We start from the raw sequence: 13,787 nt of genomic DNA on the forward strand, positions 1-13,787 counted from the left end.
CGGAGATTAGGAAACTCGCGCTTTCACCCTCCTCGCCGCAACCCCCTTTGGCCCCGGTCGCCATGGATACATCCGAGACATCCCACGCGGCGCGCGCGCCCAAGCGTCGAGCGGTAGAGAACAGAGAGGAAGACGAGACTACAAAATTGCTCTCAGAAATCAAGAATGCTTTCGCCAGCATGCAGGCTAGCTTAGCAAAGGTCCAGGAAGCTATATCGCACCCAAACCTACCAAACCAAACCTACCAAACCGGCATGGTCTCCCCCCAGGCCCTCCGCATTCTCCAAAGCGCCAAAAGTATCTCTCCGCATTCTTTATTTTGGTTTCCCGCTCACTTGGGGTCGATTGAGGGTTCTCCCTCTAACCCTAACGAGGGCGCACACGAGGCCGCGCGAGGACTCACTGACCGCGCCGCCTCAGCAGTCCCTCAACCCCGCGGGGAACCCTTGCTTACGTTTAATGAGATCACTACGCACTACTATCTGTCAAGACGGGTCTTCCCCCTCCCGCACCCCGCCTTATGTAGGGCGCGGGCGGTTACCCTTCGACTTTTACAAGCCCGTGCGTACCCTAACCTCGCGGTTTTTCATGCCATATTCCCCGAAAGATATCCCAGTGCGGACTGCCCTGCCTGTGGACTAAGGGCAACATTGGACCATGTGTTGTGGGAGTGTGAAGCCATCGGCTCCTCCTTCAGCGAGGATAGGTGGGCTGCGCTCTTGGGCAGCCCCGAACTCAACGACCAAACCCTGGCCGTCCAGAGTGCCCGCGATCGGGCCGTCAAGCTCGGCTTGGCGGTCCCTACGTGGGACTAGCCGGGTGGCGCGGGATCTCCCCTGCGTCTTCTCTGGACCAAAATAAAGTTACTTCATTCATTCATTCATTCATACCCTCGTAAATGCGGCCTCCCCATCACAACGACAGAAGAGAAGCGAAATTCTACGCTAGAATGATGAGCGGCAACGGAGCCTGCTGTGGAAGACGACGCCGCTCGAGCCATTGCTGACGATGACAGTTTTTTGCAAGACGGAGCCAGCTGTGGAAGAAGAAGGCGACGACGAACGCGCGAGCAATGGCACTAGCGCGTTTGCGCGGTTGGCGCCGAGAATTTTATTACAGCGAAGCTGTATCGCTGAGACAAGACCTCGACGTCTCGTCGTGGGAGACCTGAGCACAGGTCACCAAAAACCTGCCGGACCATTCAATAAAGTTATTACCAACCAAGCTGTATATATATGCCTAGGCGAAACGCTCGCAGTCCGATCACAGAAACCCTCTGGCGGAAGGTGTGGCAACCTAGTGTCAACCTAGTGGAAGGTGTCAAGCTAGTGTTCTTCAGCGTCGCCACTGACAAAGAGGCCAGGTAAGCCGATCGCAGAGATAAGGCAGTCTATGGAGCAGTGTGGTTACTTTTCGGATACATTGGCGTTAATTACACCAGTACCATTAATTTTAACCACTCAGTCAGTAATTGTCGCATCTTCTAGACACGGGCGAAGCCATCTTCCAAACAACATTGCATCGCAGGAACCCTGCTTAGACCAAGTGAACTTGATCCATTTCCCAAAAGAATGCCGTACGATGGCTTCGCCTCAACATGCCTATATTTACGGCGGTGCACTCTTTCAAGGGTTTTGCGCAATGTGGCTAATTTTCGGTTACATTGGCACTGATTACGCCCGTGCCATTAATTTAAGCTACTCTGCGACTAATACTTGATTCTTGTATCTACATTTTGATACCACTTTTGACTCACTACTACGCTCTGGAGACGCGAAAGGGTCGTTTATTTCTGAAAGTGGTTACACAATCCAACATACGCCAAACCTATGTGAATCTGCTAAGACCTTGACTCCGAAAAAAAAAAAAAAGAAGAAACGAAAGCGTACACCTGTAACGTGGCACTGCATAATATGCGCAGTCACGGAAGTTACAGTGTGTTTCTCAAGAGCCTAGACTTTTTTTCACGCCTTCATTTTCTGCAGCGTCATGACAAACCAAATGACCGTATCGTAATGTGCTGTTGTGCAGGCAGTGCGGGTAGTGGCCGTATGCCCCTATGGAAGCGAGTTCATATGCACAGAAGCTTAGAGTTGGGCTGTAATGCACTTCATCTGCGTGTTTTCGCCTTGATTACATGGAAAAGATAACTTAATCTAGGTCCTAATTCACAAAGCTGTTCATTCGTAAGTGCTGCTTCCTACTGGCACCGCCTTTGCTTATATGTCCGATATCACCATTGGTTGGCATGTCCTCTTACGAACTGTGCTTGTGTGAGTACAGGCTAACCTAGATGTTACAAATACGGATATAAAGAAATATCGGATATCATTGGGTAACTCTACAGTATTTCTCGCGAATATCAACATGTAGAAAATACATGTTTTCAGGGAATACCGGATTGAACGAAGGCATATTCGTGTTAGATGCGGCTTCGTTATAACGAGGTTAGAACATACTCTTTTATTAGTCCGGGCCGTGGTTCACACTTTAAACAATGTGAAATATAACTAGCTAAAAGCGAAGCACATTTTATTTTTGTAGAATGTTGCGCTAGCGTTGAACACTAAAATAGGGCCACGCGGTACAACTTGCAATTGCGCAGAAGTCTGCGCCTGTGTGCTTAGCTTTTGATGCTACGCCCATAGAACGGGGCCAGAGTTTGTTTACCCGTCGCCGTCCTTGTTATGAACGCTGCCTGTCGGCAGCATAAAAGCCATTTCTTCTCTGCGACCCGCTTGACCCCGTGAACTGTCGCACGATCAAGCGAAGATGTATGTTGTGTTTATGTTTCTGTGCGAGTGTGCGCTTGTTTGTTTGCGCTTACATGGACCAAAGTACAATGAAACTTCCGTTTTCAAAAAGAAAGGAAGAAAGAAAAGAAAAGAAAAAAGCTGAGCTGCCATGCGCATTGTTCGCAAATTGACATGTCTATGCCTAACAGTAGAACAGTTGGCTCTCGCTATGTTCTCTATTTTCTCGTCTGATTTCTTTCTTTCTTTACGTACCTGTTTGTAGGCGTACTTTATTTAGCCCAAACAAAAGTGATTGATTGATTGATTGATTGATTGATTGATTGATTGATTGATTGATTGATTGATTGATTGATTGATTGATTGATTGATTTAGAATCAGCGCATTCCGTCCTTACCGCGTTCTTAGTCTTCAACGTGCTATCGGTTTGACTTCTGCAATTTCTCGACGCCGCAAGTAGATTTGACCTTATTTTTTGCGTCTACTTTTGCATGTTGCGGAACGCTGTTGGATTACACAAATATGCCTTCCACCGATGCGGGCATCGTTATCCCAGTGTGGTTCGCACGGGTATCTATCTAAACAGATGAAACCGCAGCAACGCGTAAGACTCGGGTGGTTCGAAAAGAAAAAAAAATAACAAAAGCGTAAAGCCCCGCATGCTGTTGATATTAACCGATCGAGCAGTTTCTTGTTTCATAGCGTTAGCGTCACGGGATTAAGCTACATAAAACATCGATGACCAAGCGGCGCCGCGCACCGTCGACTCTGGGTAAACATGTCAGGCAACGAACTTAAGAAAACAGTGCGACGGCACGCCATGGTAGCATAAACAGCTATGCTCCGGCGCGCCAAAAGTGCGCACTGTTGGGGAAACTGCGAGCAGTGCGTAGGTGGTTGCTGCAACGTGCGGTCGAAAGTAGCGCCGAACGTCGCCTGCATCAGACCGCGCATTGGCCGCATCGTGGCAAAGGCACGTGGGGTTGTTTAAAAATATCAGGCTTTGTTTTTAAGTCAGCCTGCATTCGTCGTGTAAACTTCGCGGTATCGTTCCTTCCCTTTGGTCAAGGAGGTGGACCTTGAATGTCGTCGCCACCTTCACAGCGTATTCTGAATTTGCTCTGAGAGGCAGACGGCGCATGAACACTGGCTGTAGTTTGCCGCTTCTGACTTGAAAGCGCTAAGCTGTCAGTTTCACAGCTAGTGCGATCTCTTTGCCATGGCCGACTTCGTACCTTCAATCGCTAATCCAACCTTGCTAACGCGATGATTTCATTTGAGGGTTATGAAGGAATCACCCCCTCCCGCGTACAGTCTTTTCAAGTAAATGGATAGTGCTGCTGCTGCTCCTAATGTTAGCTGCTAACAAGAGCGTCCATTAACTATGATGAGCGGAGGCGCCGTTTTAACGATCTCCGGCAATTTCGAACGCGCCCTGGCGATATTTTTTTAATAACTTTTTCTTGTTGTTAGCCGAAGGATCGTAATTTCATACTTCGCGTTGACGGCTTCGTGGGCAATTATGCACGATGAAAAATCGCCTGCACCTCGCGGTGGGGAGCTCCAAGTTTCTACGAACGTGTATGTTTGTTCTCCAGAACGCCGCAAAACTTCCAGAAATCTGCATCGTATTTATCGTGGCAGGGCGTACGTGCGTGCGCACAAGGCGTTCTTTAGGCGGCTTTCGTAAACACAGTGGCGGCTCGCAGAAAAAAAAGAAGAAGGCCGTGGTGAAAACTGTTTATTACTTCAGCAAGCGATCAAGCGAGGAGCCTTTCTGTCATGTTTAGTTCATATATTATGGAGAACTCGCTGTAAGGTATGGTTGAAGAATACAAATACAATAAAACACGGCGGAAAGGAGCTAGTTTACCCTTCGGCGCGCCCGCTTGCGTAGAGCACGACTAACAAACAAACTGCGCTTCGTCGTTGGCCAAGCACAGAGACCCGGGTTCAAATTGCACAGCAGGTGCATGCTAGCACGATGACGAAGCTCACTGCGCGAGGAGCCTCACTTTTGACTCGGTTAACCTCGCAAGCAAGGCTAGGCGAACGCTATAGAATGTTCCGTATTCTACAGCTTGTATATATACAGACTCTGGACATCTGTTCTTTTAGCTCGTTTTAATATAATGGGTGCAGACTTTTCACGAGCGAACCATTTGGAAGTCTGTTGATTACAAATATTCATTAAGAGAAATAACCTTCTTAGCGTAGTTTCTCTCTGGACAGACTGTATACACAGTATGACTAAAAGCACAAGTATGTGAAAGCGCTAATCAGTTTACCTGGGAAGGAAAGAGGGAAAGACAAACGAGAAAAGGCGGGGAAATTCAGCAAGGTCGCGCCCGGTTCGCTACCCTACACGCGGGTAAGGGTAAAAGAAGGATAAGAAGGACAGGCATTGTGCCCACACCGGCAGGTGAATGTTCACTCACGTATGTAGCAACAAGCGCTCGTCTGTTCCGTTTGCCTTCAAGAGGAGCTTTAGCACTGGGTTGGCCTTGTGCGTACTAGAGATATGCGGCCAAGGTCCCAGTATCTTCACGTCCAAGGACGGTTCGTCGTCTAAGCGGCTAAGACGAGTATGCAGAACATGTAGTCTGCCCGAAGTTTAGAGACATTCTGTAGACTGTCACGCGGCACCTTGCGCCTACATTTAACCAGTGGTAAATGTTTACCTAGGATAGTGCTCAAAGTTGTCTACAGCGGTCGAGCAAGAATACCGTATGTCCAAAGCGAGCCCACGTTTTGACGAGGAGACTTCTCTTCCTCAGGACGAAGACAAGCGCTTTTGTCACAGCGTTGGCTTCGCCAGACTGAAACATCCTTAATTCAAACACTTCTAGTAAGTACAAATCTCCGTATACCTGTGAACCTCTGTCTCGTTCGCACACGAGCTAGTGGCACGTACGTTGCGAGCTCTGAATGTCAGACTGACTTTCGAGCAGCGGTTATGGATGAAGATGCCACACGAAGGACCGCACAGACACACATGCAATTCCGACTGGCTGTGCTCTCCAGCCTTAGAATGGATTTGTCCTGCTGTGCCCTGTGCTTTCCCTACTTGTAATATATAATGGTCGATGTCTCCGCTAATATATATATATATATATATATATATATATATATATATATATATATATATATATATATATATATATGGCTGCGTTGGTATGGCGGGAACTGTGCTCGCAACGTTCATTTTCCGCTGCGTTATTCGTTTCTTCCACTCCACTCTTGAGCACATTTTTACAACGAAGCTGTATGTGGAAAGTTTCCAGCGGATCGATGTCCGCAAAACAAAAAACCGTGGGCCGACCCCGAGGATAGTGAAGTACCAGACCCACCTGCGGCAAAAGAGAAGCAGGCTTCAAGCACTCTTGCAAAAAAAATAATTTTATTATCTTAGGTCCAAATACACCCCGTATCAGATATTCAGCTGATAAGAACAGATACTACACTGTGTCCCGCGTTGGCCACGTCTACGTTCGGACCGCCTTCTCTTTGTCGGCGTTCCAAGCGCTTGCGTATCTCCCTTCCTTTCGTTCCCCTCTCCCGTGGTGGCGGTGCCGTCGAAACGTCACGCGTGTCTAGTTTCATCCGGTTCCTCTGGGCTGCGGTCCCGTCGTCCACGCGAATCTATATAACGATCATGGTAAATCAGCCATTACCTATGTTCAAAATTTTGTGTCACCTCTGTGTCGTATGCTAAACAGCTTCGCTGGTCATTCACCTTCCCAGAGTAGAATGGCTATAATGATTTTTTTTTTCTCCTTCCCGTTTTCTATATGCATAGTCATATAGTGTCCTAAATGTTCCTTGTCCAGAATACGAGCTCTTACTCGAGACATATACGCTGCAATGAGCGAAAGTGCTCACTGCCACTTTGCGGGAAGTCCCGATGATATTTTTTTTTCGAGCAAATGCGGCCTTAACGAACTCTTGCGGTTCCCGCGTGCCGTGGTCGGCGGCCTCCAGTGGACGCTGGGTCATTTGCTGGTCGTAGCCGCGCCCCCGTTAACGAGATGTCGCTGGACGCCAACATTATGGCCGCCGCTGCATAACTGCTCCCGTTTTCTCCGGCCGTACCGCGTCATTTTCTTTTCGTTCCCACTACACAGCCTTTTTTTCCTTGCTTACGTTTAGCGATGATGTCTTAGACAAAGCAGCTGGTGTCAGCGTCGCTCTGCGCGTTCTCGGTGGCCTTTTTTTTTCATTTCTTCTTTTCATTGGTTTTGCAGGCGAAGCAGGAACGATGGATGCCCATTGAAAGAAAGAAGCGCCAGCTTTCGGGTTTGCCTAAGTGGTAAAAAACAAGGGAAGGATGCGCGCATCTTTAGGATGATCGCTCGTCAAACTACGCGGGAGACTTGAGAAGCTCCTGCGTATGCAAATCTCGATAAGCGCCAGAGAGCATTTAATATACGGCACTCCCATTACACGCTCCTGTCATTAATCTTTCGGGTCTGCGCTCGCTCATGAATATACAAGCATTCGCTGGTCAGGAAATAACGACAACAACGAAAGAAGAGGAAAACCGGCCGCTAGAAGTTTCAAAACAACGAGCGAGTCGTTTCTCAGAGCATGTCGCCCGACGTGATCGATTCGACTAAACTTTTCTTGCGAAATGTACGGCATTGCGATGTTTGCATTTGTAGATGCTCTTTGTTGCGGAGATGAATTACGTGAGACCACAATTATGGCGTTGATTGGACCCGTCAAGAAGTTCTCGGTTGAGCTGCTTTACGAATTTGACTGTGCACTTACGTGATATAAAAGTTTTAGTGAAAAGAAGATTGCCAAGCTCGAATCCATCTGCGTAAGTTGCTACATATTATGCGCTGATTGCCGTCGGGTTTATATCGGTGAAACAAGAAAGTTTTTAAGAGAAGTCAAGAGCCGTAAACATGACGTCAGAAATAATAGCTAAACTACGAACGCCATTGCCGAGCATGCCCCGAACCATACTCACAGCATTGACTGGGATAAGGCCACTATAGAAGCATAGCGAAAAAAGAAAGAAACCTGCAATGCCGGCTTCTTCTGGAATGAATGATTATTCAGTCAACACGAGCTTAGATAAAGTGGACAGCAGGAAATATACCGTCCGTTCACGCACACTCAATACGTCTTGCTTTGCGTGTGCTAGTAACAGCGTTAGCTTGTCCTGCTCAGTGAACAAGGACGGACCTTGTTTTCTCCAGACAAGGTTCGTGACCGTGATTCACTTCATATTAGAAGATGGAGAGAGAAATCTTAAGAGTAAAGAAGCGAGGTTATGCAGACTGAGCCCAGTCGGCTACCCTACACATTGGAAAGGGAAGAAAGAAGACGAAAAAAAAGAAGGTTAGAAGAACGAGAGAAGTGCGTACAGCACGCACGCACACACACACATGTTCAAGCGTTCATCCTTCAGTAAATCACGAGGGGGTTACATAATGAGCTGGTGGACCCTAAGAAACGCAGCAGCGCTTTTGTGACTTTTGAGCATCGCAGAGGCACGGGGCAGCGGTCATACATGTTTGGCAGAATATGTGGCACTTGAGTGGCTTTCCGTGAACATGTGTTCCGCACCCCAGCATTCCGGACTCTCTCCCCGTACCTGCCATCAAGGAGCGTCCGCTGGAAATGTAGTTCCTGATTAACCGATTCCAAAATTATGAGTTTCAGCTAGGCTGGGTAATTTTGGTTAGCCGTAATAGTTATACAGCTATCTGAATAGCGTGGTCCATAATCGGCCCTGCACTGAAAGCGATGAGAATGGTTACTGGAGGCAGAAAAATATTCGCACGACGAAGCTGGGAAGGCTTACGTTATAACCAGCTATGCGCATCTGGTTGTTTGCAGGAGGATATAGGATGGTCTTTACGGACCCTATGCCATTAGCTCTAGTACCCGCAAGTAAACACACTTCGTCGGTTGGGTGCTCAACATAACGAGGCAATGTACGAACTATCTCTGTAAGTGTGTACAACGCAAAGCAAACATGATGCCACTGCGGTGGTGAGTCCTTACATAAAGCGCATAACGTTTTCTTTCTTTGCGCTTTACGCAACCAAGCGGGCCGACATGTATGGCTGAGCCGAAGGCATCATCGCTCCATTGACGGGATGAAGATCAGCTCATTTTGTGTTTTGTGCTGCCGTTGTAAAATGGCGCTGTCGATGCCGAGCATATAGCGCCCGCAATCTGATAATCTCGATTTGAACAATTCTAGGTATTTGGATTTTTCGAATCCGATAGATTTGTTCATCTAGCTGCCTCATGTCGACGACGCATACCTTTAACTAATACTGCGTGAGTCAAAATATTCTCAGGTATTATTAACGTCGGAATACGCAAAAAAATGTTTTAAAACGGGTATTTTTTTTCTGTCTCTTGGCCGATATAGCCTTGCAAAATTGCAAACGTTTCATACAAGACAAAACACTTAAAACTTGTAATGGCTTGGTGTACCTGCGCCAACAGCATTTATTTGCAGACAGATTTTCCTAAGTATACGACCAACGTTTTAACAAGATTGACAGCATCTCCTATTACCGCGTAACAAAATATATGTAACTAATCAATGTAGACGGCAACTACTCACTTTCTTTAATCTATATTTTCTGTAAACACTTTAAAAGCCACTGCGCAATTTATCGCACCAGACCGAGGTCAGCACGCCTATGAAGTCGAACTAACGCTTTTGTTTCCGTAAAAGATTTCAGAGCCAGAGACGTACAGTGCCGCACGCTCAAATAGGCATGCCTTAATAACGCGGTTGACTCGTATTCTAATGTTGTGTCGTTCGCCCGACGGACGTCACCGAACTGTCTAGTCATCAACTTCTTGTTGCCTATGTTGGTAGCATGAACACATCGAGCGCCTTCTAACGTCCGAGGTCACTGATAATGAGTTGCTCGGAAAATCGACGCTTCATGTTTTCCGCAATGTCCTTAAAAATTAATTAGTCGCAAATGAAACAGGTATAGCATTGCTGTGTGCGTCGGATTGACTTTCTTTTATTGCGCTCAATACCTTCAGCGTCACACACACACAAAACTTCCTTAAAGTTTTGGTAAGACAAGCAAACAAGTGTCAGAGCACCAGTCCTGAAAGCGTTCTTCCTTGCCTACTCTGATCCCTTTACACCTGAATACGATGATATGCTCGACCTACCTGATCCATTCGTTGCGAGTCACCATGACGATGATGAGTGGGAAGACGCGCACGGGGAACTTGTGGGTCACTCGTATAAACACGCGCACGCACACGCATAACAAGATGGCCGCGACGACGCCGAAAGACCAAACACACACAACGCACAGAGATGTTTCTACGGGCGACGATATTTGCCTCTACGCGCACACATCGTCTACGACTCTAAGACCGCGCACATCGAATACGATAACAAATATACAGACAACTATGAGTGGCACGCGCGCGCGCGAAGCCTTTTTAGTCGATGCAAATTGACACGTTCCTCCAGAGACGAGAACCACATGGTCACCGTCTTCCCCCACCGCCCGCTTTTCTTTCTCTTTGTTTTTCTGCCGTCTTGTCCCTAGCATTCACGTCCTTACGCCTCTGTGGAGCGGTGACGTCGCAGAGAATCGGCGAAATCTCGAGCGCTGCGCCGGTGACCCGGCAGCCTTCGCTGACACCGGGTCGCTGATCTCGCGCAGCCGAGCCCGCAGCTCTCGGCGGGATCTCGCACCGCCGACTGCGAAGCGGGAACGAGCTCCTCCGAGCCACTGCGTCCCTCGTCGCCCGCCGTCCGAGTGCATGTCGACGCGCGTCAGCCACGTTCAGACAACCATGAGCACCGAGCTCTGCGTGTATGCGATGATGACGATTAGGAAGACGACGAGGAGGATGAGCACGAAGCCGACGGCGACGAGAAGCATCATCGAAACTGCAGGTGTTTTTGCGCTTCGCCCTTCAGTGGGAAAAACTTGTGACGTCACCAGTCGGAGTGGTCGAAGGGAGGAAGGGGGCTGAAGAAGCCGATTTCAGCGGTTGCACCTGTTCATCGATGATGGCCTCTTATTCTTTTTTTTCGCTTCTTCAAAACCAGTGCTCCCACTTTCGCCTCCTGCTGTCTTCGATGTTTAACCAGTCAATAATAAAAAAAAAAAGCCAGGCTGATCGCCGATTCACGGACTTCTGACGTCACTGATAGGAAGGAAGAACCCGGTGAGTCAGACTTCTCGTTGCTCGAAACTGTCGCTGACGTCTTCTCCCGAGAGACACAGGTCTTCGACAAACTATTACTGGAGACTGTTCAGGCGGCGTTCAGAGGAGATCGTTGTTTGCCGAAACGAACTGATAGAGCTGCGTTCAATATTTTCTTGCTCGTTCGTTTTCCCCACCGCTCAACTGATAAACAAGGCACGTTGACTATGTTCGTTGCTCAAGAAATTCCGGTTTACTCTCGGCGCTGTTATACTTCGGGGTGGAAAGGTTCGACGAAATTATCGAAGTGCTATTCGCCTTAAAGCCTGGTGGACTGACACGGAACTCCGGTGAGGCGTGCTAGCTCGAGGACACGTCGGATGTTCAGAATGTGATAAAACAGTTCACCTGTCGTGATGCACACACTTTGAAATTCGGTTCTTGACTGCAATGCGAAGCGTGCTTCTTTCTCCTCGACTTAAAAACGACAACGCAGTCGTTGCAGAGACCGGAGGAAGCGGGAGTGGAGAGGACGAAGAACGGAGGAGCGAGAGCCCAAGTTGAAACGTCGTCCAGATGTCACCGTGTCGCGGCAGGTGCCGAGGCAAGCAGCAGCAGCAGCAGCACTGTCGTCCAGTGCTCGGCGCCGTGGGCAACTGGTGTCGCTAGCGCCGCCGAAAAGACGAAGCCCCGCCGGGTGGTCTCGCCTCCAAGGTGCGCGCCCGCATCTGCTGGCAGGTGGCGCGCCCTGTCGGCGCGCACGCGCAAGCACGCCCGACTCGTGCGCACGCGCGCGCAGCCGCGCTCTCACCAGGAGGAATGTCGGTCGGAACCCGCGGAGAGCGCGCGGGTTGTAGGGTTTTCGACAGCGGGTGTGAATTGCCTGGAGCGGCAGTCCGTCGCTTCGCACCGTCGTTCGCCGAACTCGAGAGCCGAAACGGCATAAGACTGAAAATGCTTGCAGGGTGTTTGCCGGCGTAGTGGATCAGTGAATGTGGTAGTCTGCAGCTTAGCAGAGTTTCACACCGGGTCACGGCACCAATCTTTACACGGTTGTCGAATGAAAAATGCACGCGTACTTACTTACATTGGAAGGGCACGTGAAGAAACCAGAAATTGTCACTATTAATCCAGAAACCTACAGTCTTTCTCATGCCTCCATTATTGCTCTGGGAAATATTAAAGTAGAGGGGGGTGAATAGTCAAAGTTTCAAATACGAATTTATTATTACAGACTAGGCGTTCGTATTAGTATTTGAAAAAGAACTGTTCGGTATTTTCGAATCCAAACCAACCATGTATTTCACAACTGACTGTTAAATTACTTTTTTTCGTCATCTCAACAAGGCATCGCAAGTTATCAGAAGTGAAACAATGACAGAAGTCTTCGGAGCAATAGAGAAATAAAATTAATAATGCTAGTTTTGTTATTGTTTTCACGGTGGAAGGCCACATGACAACCGGCCAATTTTGCTTCTACTCTGTCGTTTGGTGTTTTTGACAGTCTATATCCAATAGCAGTTCTACCTTTTAAGCTACAACCAGTGATGTTTTCCTTGCAACGGACCCTTTCACGTTTGTTTACGGTACACAGGTCGTCTGGCAGCTTTTCCCTTTTTCAACAATGTGCTACCTTTCTTCAGCAACCAATTATTTAGCGTTTTTAGAAAGCTCCAATTCATACAGTAGCCAGTAGAAAGCTCGTTTGCAACCATGATAGAAAGCTGTCGAGAGGCTATTCGTGCTTTTTTTAATGACAATTAGTAACTTGTGTTTAAAATTGATCATTTGTCCCTGATAATCAGCAACGTTTCTTCTTCTTTCTTTTTTTGCATTATTTGGTACAGGTGTGGTACCTAATTTTCTAATATTCGTTCTAATATTCCTCCTGCACATATATGCATCCGCGTTTGATTATTCTATGTTCGATTTGACATTTGATACTTACTATTCGTATTCGATTCGTATTCGAGAAAGCTGATATTCGTCCACCTCTATAACGAAGGCGTGGCATTAACCGATACGCACGCGTTCCACATAGTGATAGCCGGCACAGCGACGATTTCAGGCTGATCCGGAGAGACGTGATCGCACCAGCAGCTTCCATGATTGGCTAAAGCCCACTCACCATCAGTGTACTGGATAGAGCTGGCTTCCGCGCCTTCTTCGTGTTCGAGCACGTCCCCTTCACTGTTTGGGGGACGGTTGTAAATTGAGTTTTCATTTTCCTCACGGTAATGACAATGATTGAGGGAGTCTGCTTTCATTTTATTTTATCGAATAAAACGAAGAAAAGAAAGTGACACAAACAAAATGTGTTGAACACCAAAGACAGCCGTTTTACTCACGGGCTATTCATGTTATCGCCTTTCTCTGGAATGTCCGGCAGCGTTTCGACGAACTTGTTGGGAGAGCAAGGACCGGCATACAGGGTAGCATGTACTGCGCCGATCACCGCGGCGGCTCGAACGGACCACACGACGGCGTACCAGATGCCAGCGGCGCACAGAAGAAGCAGGGCCACCGGTGCCGCCACGGCCAGCCTCTGGTTTTTGTCGAGCACGAGACTCGAGCCCCACACGGCCACCGTCTCGTCGTCCCGGTGCAGTTTGAGCGCGACGCGCACTGCGCGTGCCACCGCGGAGTTCCCCACGAGTTTCAGGCTGGACACGACTTGGCCCACCAGGATGACGAAGAAAAGGACTCCGTAGTTACTACGGAAGCGACCCACGTTCGATCGGATCCGGTCGGCGACCTCCAGGGTCGAATTCGGTATGGAAAACTCCGCGGTGTTTGCGAATTGCTTCCACGGCTGTGCGTGCTTGAGCTGTTCGCTGATCCAGGTCACGACGGCATGCCGAACGTCGAAGTCC

At 48.4% G+C, this 13,787-nt stretch overlaps 1 protein-coding gene and 1 pseudogene across 1 annotated transcript in view; both read right to left on the reverse strand.

Annotated features, from left to right (window-relative positions):
• Positions 1–13,787, reverse strand: part of LOC142585789 (cubilin-like) — a 270,644-nt gene that overhangs the window by 115,554 nt on the left and 141,303 nt on the right. The window lies entirely within an intron of this gene.
• Positions 6,062–6,231, reverse strand: LOC142586424 (U2 spliceosomal RNA; annotated as a pseudogene).

This window comes from Dermacentor variabilis, chromosome 6 (genome assembly GCF_050947875.1).
Source record: "Dermacentor variabilis isolate Ectoservices chromosome 6, ASM5094787v1, whole genome shotgun sequence".
In the NCBI taxonomy this organism is placed as follows: domain Eukaryota; kingdom Metazoa; phylum Arthropoda; class Arachnida; order Ixodida; family Ixodidae; genus Dermacentor; species Dermacentor variabilis.